Here is an 8907-nt window from a genome sequence, read left to right as displayed (position 1 = left end):
AGATGAAGGTTGTGCAAAATGGTGAACAGTTATCTATATTTCCTTTTTCCTACATTTCATGCAATTGATTTTATTAATTTATTATTTTTTATATACTTCTCATAATGTTGCCTATTCCAAAAGAAAAATAGCATTACGGGTACAGTAAGCTAATTAAATAACTAAACTGGGTTTTTCCCATAATATTCTGTTTTTACGAATGAGATTTATTTGCCAGAAATTTTTAAATCCTCAAAAAATCTTAAGTCATTAAGATGCTCCAATATACTGTACATCCCAGATACTCCAGATCTCTCAAAGTCAAACATTTATTTTGATTAATTTTACAACAAAGAACTGTTAGTATATAAGAAATGGTGTTTGCTGATCTTTTCAGAAATACATGTATGGCATTTCTCTTACGTATTAATGTAATTACTTTATTTACACTGCACACAACTGTTTTTCTTGGGGTGATCTTCACTAGTAGAAAAGTATGCATGAGAAAAGTTAAAATCTTCTGTCAAGACTTGCTATTTGTTCCAAAATTCCCAAACCCTTGGGGAACACAAACACAGACAACAATCCAAACTTCCACTATTACCAACAAACACTTTTTCTTCTTGTAAGCCCCAAGGAATGCAGTAGCTAGGGAAATGTGAAACCTTTCCACCCTGTTCTCACGCTGGTTCCAATGCAGCTTGGAACCTCATTTGATCCTTCATATCATTCCCCTTCATACCTAAATAAGTAACTCAGGTCCACGTTTTTCCTTTTTTTAGTTTGCAAATAAACATTTAAGTCTTTCCGTTATATATGTATCACAACTCCTACAGTACATATAAAATGACCTGTTTTAGGACAAATAGTTATCCAACATCTTCTTAAAAACTTCCAGTGTTGGAGCATTCACAACTTCTGCAGGCAAGTTGTTCCAATGATTAATTGTTCTAACTGTCAGAAAATTTCTCCTTAATTCTAGGTTACTTCTCTCCGTGATTAGTTTCCACCCATTGCTTCTGTCCTGCCTTCAGGTGCTTTGGAGAATAGCTTGACTCCCTCTTCTTTATGGCAGCCCCTGAGATATTGGAACACTGCTATCATGTCTCCCCTAGTCAATCAGACCATTCTACATTTTGCCCCTGTCCAAAGTTAGAAGTCAATGATAAACCTCAAAGATGGCTGCTTTAAAGTCACTAATAAACTCCTCTTACCTGAACTTCATATATCGAAAAATACATATGGCCAAAACCATAGGCACAATATGTTAACCAATAGATTTTTCTCTTAAAGGTACAAATCTATCATTTACTATGAGGCAGATTGAAACACAAAAACACTAAGTTACTAAAACAGACAGGAGTCTTATTTCCTGCTTACCATGTCATTTAGGAGAAAGATGGAAACTGTTTTCAGCGCATACAGGTAATCCTCAACCTATAACCACAACTGAGCCTAAAATTTACATTGCAATGTGAGACATTTGTTACACGAGTTTTGCCCCATTTAACAGTTTCTTGCTACAGTTGTTAAGTGAATCATTGCAGTTGTTGAATTAGTAGCACGGTTGTTAAGTGAATCTGACTTTCCCCATTGACTTTGCTTGTCATAAGTTTGCAAAAGCTGATCACATGACTCCAGGACATGGCAACTGTCAGAAATATGAACCTGTTGCCAAGCATTCAAATTTTGATCCCATGACCATGGGGATGCTACAACAGTTATAAGTGTGAAAAACATTCATAAGTCAATTTTTCAGTTGTAACTTTGAACAGTCACTAACTGAACTGTTGTAAGTGGAGGACTACCTGTAATTTAAATCGCTATGTAGTCTGTCACATTTTTCACACTCTTGCAGCAATTTGGATCTTCACAAAAACTTGAGCTACAGGTAGATTTTTTTCAATATCAGACAGTAGAGCAAATTGATGACTGTTGTAATTTAAAAATCATGTTGTCTATTCTAGAATAAAACTAAACAAAATAAACATTTTCATTTGTAGTGGTTTTGATTTGTATTGATTAAACAAAGATATTTTGATCCAGTATATGTAAAAACAAAATTTTTTTTGCAAACTAATTAGAATGATTGCAGCTCAGAGAGAGAGAGAGAGGGAGGGAGGGAGAGAGAGGGAGGGAGAAAGAGAGAGAGGGAGAGGGAGAGAGAGAGGGAGAGAGAATTTTTGCCATATTAATGTAAATATGCTGTACTGCACCATGTTTTTCTTTGTAGCCTTAGCAAGACATCTGATACAATATATTATTATTTTACTTGAGATGTGATCTGTGGCAAAGGCCTGCAACAAAAATACCACATGGTATGAAATTGATTCATTTTGGTACTGCAAATTGTGATGAGGTGGAGGCAGGAAATTCATCTTCTCTCATCATGACAATCTTGAGATTGAATCTTGGAGGGTGTTTTTTTTCCTTAGATGTGGAAATAGCGACATCCGTCATTCTTAGTCAAGCAGTGCCTCTCAGGCAACAGACAAAGCCAAAATGTGAGTTGGACTGCAAAGGAAGCATAAAAAGAAAAGGAGAATATTGATTGATAAGCTCAAAATATTGCTTGCTTTCTCTAAGAAAACCCTTCCAGATATTAATTTTTAAAACTATGCAAGATTAAGAAAGATCCAAGAGCTAGTAGTGACCAACCATTTTCTTAGTGATTTATTCTATAATTATCACTATTTTTAATCTCCTCCAGGTGAGGTAAGTAGAGGTTCATATATGTTGATTTAGAAAAGTGTGTGCCCTTTGAATCAGTGCTGAATGTTGTGTAACATTAATTGATCATAATGTATGTGACATGGTTATTTGGTCAAATTCTCTCAATTGCTGCCCATAATCTTTGTTGTAATGGGCTGAGATGCCCCAGGCTATCCCTCCACAAGTTTCCAAAAATTAGATTTCCAAAATTTAGCTACACAAATCTGTATGAAATTGTAGTTGGCAAACAACCCAGTAACATTATCCCACTTAATAATTTTCTTACAAGTTCAAAGTGAGATGTGAAGGAAATTGAATATTTGGAATGTGTTTATAATTCATATCACATGACTGTGCAGTGTCTATCCAATAATATTCCATAATATTTTAGGCATAATTCCTGGACCTAGGCCAGAGAAAACACTTCACCATAAAAAATATATTGTGACTTCAGTGTTGTGAAAATACTTTTTTCTCTCCTCAGCATAAATTCTGCCTTGCAGAGTGGCAGGGGAGCGTAGAAATATTTGAATGCTCTAGTTAAGTTCTGTACTTTTTGATTATACCGTGAGCACACTTTTATCATCGTGATTTCAGTTGCTTAGAGCCAGGACAAAACTGAGAAAAAGCTGGACATTCTTTGCTTTGTTAATGTGAAAGAAGAAAAACAATCAACACTGTGAGCATTAGTGATGACAGCATGCAATGTTGTTTTGTAGGATTCAAAAGGGCAGCCATTCATCTGAATTGAATTTCAGCTGGAGACTACAAGGCCAAATTTAATCATCACCACCAAGCCCAAATTATCACACAAATCAATATACTCCGATTTCATTTGTAGCAAGAAGGAAATTCTCTGTGTTTTAGTCAAGCAGGTGGCCGTAAGGCTATTAACCAGCTGGCTGAAATCTAAATAACTTTGCCAAGACAAATGATTGATTATCATCTTATTGTGCTTGAAGAGGCACTTCTTAGCCGATCAGCATTCATCGACCACATACAATTATTGCATAATGAAATTATTTCTTTGGCTCAGACATTGTATTTGAGAGTTCTTTGTGAAAGTTTAAGAATCTTTCTGGCATGTTTTTTCAAGTTCTGTTATGGCATAATCATCTGCAATTATTCAAGTTTGGGTTGCCATGCGATTTTTTTGTCTCCTTATCCACTATATATCACACAAATGAAAACGAACACATTGAGTTGTTCTTCTAGGTAGGAGTGTGACTGAAAAGTAATTATCCATCCTTAGTGATTGCAAAATCATCCCTTGTTCTGAGACTTGATTCCATCCTCTGTGAAGCAGCCTTATATTTGTTTTATTAGTGAAGACTTTGCAAAATGAATTCTTGAGCAATGTATGGTAAACTGCAACAAACCTCTTTTTGTTTTCTGTACTGTAACAACTCTTCTTGATACCTTCTTCTTTGTTAAAAAACTACACCACTTGAAAGTAATGACCTTTGGGCTTCAAATTTATTTCTATGGTATTTAAAAGAAAATAAAATGCAATAAAGAATAGCCCTGAATAACTCTTCCTTACAAAGGGACACTCTCAGTATCAGGTAAGATGAACCACCATTAATCAGGTGAAGACATAACCAGAAGCTTGCGATTATGAACAATTCTGATATATCCCTATGCCAGCGGTGTAATATCTGTGGATGGGAAGGTGTTGTTTCAAAGCAATAAATGTTGCTTCAAAATCAGCAGTCTCACTGTTTGTGCTTAGAGGGACAGTCTGGGTTGTCACTGAAAAGGATTTTGGGCTCACCTCCACCTTTCTGGTCCTATTATAGTAACATGCTGGAATAAAGTAAGAATCAAAATGCAGAACTGTCTGCAATCTTGTGTAAGTTAGCACCCACCCATCTCCTAGAAGAATGAAATATTCTAGGAAATATTAAAAAGGCAGACTATTATATTTCCCTGGATGAGAAAAGGAGAAACATGTTTTAAAGACCAACATCTCCCTGTCCCCCATTTCTGCTCCAGAGTGATGGGATTAAGATCTTCACCCTCAGGACATGATAGGATTAGCGTTCTACAAATCTCACTACATGGCACCCGGGAAGATTGCATCACCCAGCAAGGTTCTACCAAGCCTGGGACTCAAGACAGCCTGCAAAGTTACCCCTGAATGGCCCCGTGGGAGTCTGACAACCAACCAGGATACCAGCCCTGGTGTGCTATTGCCCAGGACCTCAAACCATGTGGTCCTGTCCACCATTAAACTATCTTTACATACAGCTTCCATGTTTCCAGTGTCTTTCTCCCCACTTGGAACTGAAGCCAGATGAACATTTCTTCCAACATTTGCATTAAGGATTTAGGAAAGCACAGACACAATACATACCTGTAGCAAGATAAACACAGAAATCCAGGGAAATGCTATCAATTTTTTCTCCCAGCACCACCTTTCTTTCTTGAATGGGAAAGGATATTATTTTGTCACAGATTTGAGGGGGTGAAACCAGCAAGGACTGATGGACTGGTGGTTCTCTGGTGTTGGCCAAAAAGACAAATGTTGACTGGTTAGTTTTCAGGAAGTCCAGTTGATTATTTGGAAGTCCAAATAATTATTAGCATGTTCATGTCTAAATAGAACTGATAGAAAGACAAACAGCTTGAATCAGTCTTTGAATTTAGGAAACCTGAGAGATGGAAAGACAGTCTAGTGAAATCCATTCTATTTCATGTAAACGCAAAACTTCAGACTGTGAATATTGGTAAATGATGTGTACTATTCATTAGTGGAGGCATTGTAGTTGCAGTAAAATGCAGCATGTCATGCAGCCCTCCTGAACAAAAACAAAGGAAGGGCAAAGCAATGTTTTGTTTTTATGTTTGTGAATTTGAGATAGCAGATTCTGTGGGGTCCTTGGTGCTCCCTGAGCTTGGTGTTGTTTGTTTGTTGTTGTTGTTGTTATTGTTGTTAGTTTGCTTTTTTTGGAGGGGCAGAGATTTCATTACCAAATTGGTAATATTATTAGGATTAGAAAGGACCTCAGAATTCAACCCCAGCTACAAATATCAACAGCAGATTCGGTTTAATTTCAGACATGTAGACTCATAAAGTCTATGCAACAATAAAGAAGTCATTAAGGAATAAGGTATACTTTAAATAATATTTTACAAAACTATATTAATATATTTAGTTTGATTTATTCCTAGAAAAATATGTACACACAAAATCCAGAACTTTTTTTTATTTTTAACAGACAATAGAACTTATTTCATAACTAAGTATACTAATCCTACAAAAGACGTTCAGAAGAAAGTGTGATAAGAAAAAACATTTTGAAATGGCCACCATACAAGAATGTAAAAAAATATCCAAAATATATGCTATTGCAGTCCCTATTTTCCCGTAAGTCATTCGATGTTAGAAAAATAAAGTAATATTGTCATTATTAACCAGCATTAATAAGAAAAATCTAATCACAGGAATAGATCTAGGCTCAAAATATTCTAGAAAGAAATTAAAATCCTGAATAAATTTCGGCTAATTTATACTTAAAATTCTATCGCTGTTATAGTCAACTAAACCTAGATAATAATGATAAAAGTTTAAATGCCTTATATTCTCCAAACTTAATAATGGTGTGAGTTGTAAGTGATATGTCAAACCATACATCATCAGCCTAATAAAGTCTGTAAATATATAATTCACTGTAAGAATGAATGAGAAAACTGAAAATCTGCATAATGAGCTAAATCAACTTATCCCGCAAAGTGCCTTTTATATTTATTGTGTAAATATTTCACTAGACTACAAAACTGACGGGGTTATCATAGGTAATTCACAACACCTGACTGCCACTTATACTTAGTTTGAGCTAATGGGCATCTCAATCTTAACTTTAAGAGGTATGAACTTCAGCTGAATTCTCCAGTCAGCATTGGAATTCTGAACTGAAGCCTGCATTTCTTAAATTTGCCAAAGTTGAGAAACATTGGGTTAAAATACTGAACTTGGAGGAAAGTCAACTGGATGACTTTGGGCTATTTACTCTCTCAGTTGTAAGAAGAAAGAACTGGCAAGCCAGTTATGGAAACATTATCTAGAAGTACAGCAAGTACTTGTCCAGGTAGCTGCCAGGAGTCAAGAAAAATTTGAAAGCAAAAAACAAATGCCATATAACTATACGCTTATACAGAGTACAGTTTAAAACAAAATAGTTAACAAGTTGCTCCATGAAGGTGGTGAGCATTCATAAATATTATAAATTAATAAACTATTTCATATCTTTAAAAAGGCATGGGATCAGTTAGATTTTACCCAAACTGTTTAAAGTGTGGCATACTTTAGAATACGTGTATAATTATTCTGTTATCACTTTGCAGGTATATTATTTTACTTGAAAATGATAATCCTTAATAATTCTTTGGAGTTTAGTTTAGTTGATAATCATAAGCTAAAGATGCATGAACATCATGCTCAATAGTCCCCATGAATTTAATTTGTATGATATTTATCGTGGAATATTTGAGCCCAAACCAAATGACAGATTATTTTACTTTCTGTCAAACGAAAAGTGTGTCTCACTAAAAACAACTATGTTTAAATAATCTGTATATATGATTGCATGAAGCGAGTAACAGCTAAGGAGAAAAAGTACTCTAACCTAACTTTCTAATTACTACATGTCTGATAATAATGCTGTCTTAGTCACGGATTCACTTGAAATAAAAATAAACTCTGGCTGTGCAGTGAGTAATTTCTACATTACAGCCATCTGTGAAACAAGAGGAGAAGGAGCGTAATCAATATATTAGGCTGAAGAAATTATAGAATAGAATAGAATAGAATAGAATAGAATTTTATTGGCCAAGTGTGATTGGACACACAAGGAATTTGTCTTGGTGCATATGCTCTCAGTGTTACATAAAAGAAAAGATACGTTCATCAAGGTATAGTCTGCTATACTGTAATCCAAAAGGTATTTGCTCTATTACTCAAATTGTATAACATATTTGGAAGTTCAGCTATATCAATCAAGCTCTTATCAGTACTTTCAGGTGAGTTCTATCATGTTCATTATCACACAATGAATAACTGTATAACAACATTATTTTAAAGAAGTTAAAAGAAACCAATCTCACTGTTACTTATTTTTTTACAAATAAAAAATATGATATTGCTATGATTCTGAAATCATTGGCAGAACTTAATTCAATTCTTTGACATTTGTTAATCCAAACTTTGAAAAGAAGGCAATAGGCTTCAGAGCACTCAAAAAGGTATGAATGCTATCATTGAGATGCTATACTTACATTGTTATCTATACTTTCTTCTGTGGATGCTTACAAACAAATTATTATACAATGGAAAAGTTGAATAGCCAGTCATGCAGAAAACTGAGTAATTTAGTGGTTGAGCAGCTAGTCATGCAGGAAACTGAGTTACTCAATTTGTTCACGTATTTGCATTATTATTCTATGCATAGCATTCCCCATCTTGTGACCTACTTCCTGATTTCCCTTGGTTTTGTTAAAAAATGAGCAACAAATTGTAATACAGTAATACAAAATGGATTGAGACCTATGCTTCAATTCCTGACTTTGACAATGACAGTGTAAACAGAATGAAATAAACTCCAGGGAATTGCAGTTACCATCTGTATAAAATCATAACAAAAGGAAATGTATTTATTTATCAGCTGGTATTCCCTTTCTTTAGTTCATAAAAATAGAGCAAAATAAGATCAGAATCTGCCATAAAACTCAGTAGAAATTTGGAGTCTTGCACTTCAGAAAAAAATTACCTTGTTTAAGAAAAATGTACATTTTAATTTTAAAAAATCTGCTTATGTTAAAAATTTAGTTCTAATGAGTTCAATGGGATGTATGGCAAGAAACGTCAGGAAGACATTGAATCATTGACTACTAAAACATTATGAGGATTTATATAAATTATGGATTATATGTTGGTCTGTTATTGTTTTGGAAGAACCCTGGCTTATCATGAATTTCAAACTGCCTGTATATTTCCAATAGATCCTCCTCTTTTCACAAGTAACTAATTACCACTATAAAGAAAATGAAAGCTTACCATGATTCCAAATGCATAATATTTTTGTTGTATCATGTCAAAACTCCTAAGACAAAAATGAAGTTTAAATGTAAAAACAAAAGAACTTGGATCCTGAGTTTTAACATCAAGGTTTTCCTATTTTTCTTGGTGACCCTAAAGTCAGTGAGCCAATCTGATGT

General features: G+C 34.5%; 1 long non-coding RNA gene across 1 annotated transcript; it reads right to left on the bottom strand.

The window, feature by feature from the left end:
* Window positions 1-1010: 1010 nt before the first annotated feature.
* Window positions 1011-8062, bottom strand: LOC131202973 (uncharacterized). The gene is made up of 3 exons (XR_009156263.1): window positions 7969-8062; window positions 5048-5298; window positions 1011-2493 (listed from the first exon to the last, which is right to left on the bottom strand). It is a non-coding gene; the product is annotated as an uncharacterized LOC131202973 (long non-coding RNA).
* Window positions 8063-8907: the final 845 nt, after the last annotated feature.

The sequence above is a fragment of the Ahaetulla prasina genome, chromosome 8 (genome assembly GCF_028640845.1).
Source record: "Ahaetulla prasina isolate Xishuangbanna chromosome 8, ASM2864084v1, whole genome shotgun sequence".
In the NCBI taxonomy this organism is placed as follows: Eukaryota; Metazoa; Chordata; class Lepidosauria; order Squamata; family Colubridae; genus Ahaetulla; species Ahaetulla prasina.
The sequence above is the reverse complement of the archived record's forward strand: the minus strand, read 5'-3'. Positions and strand labels throughout refer to the sequence as shown.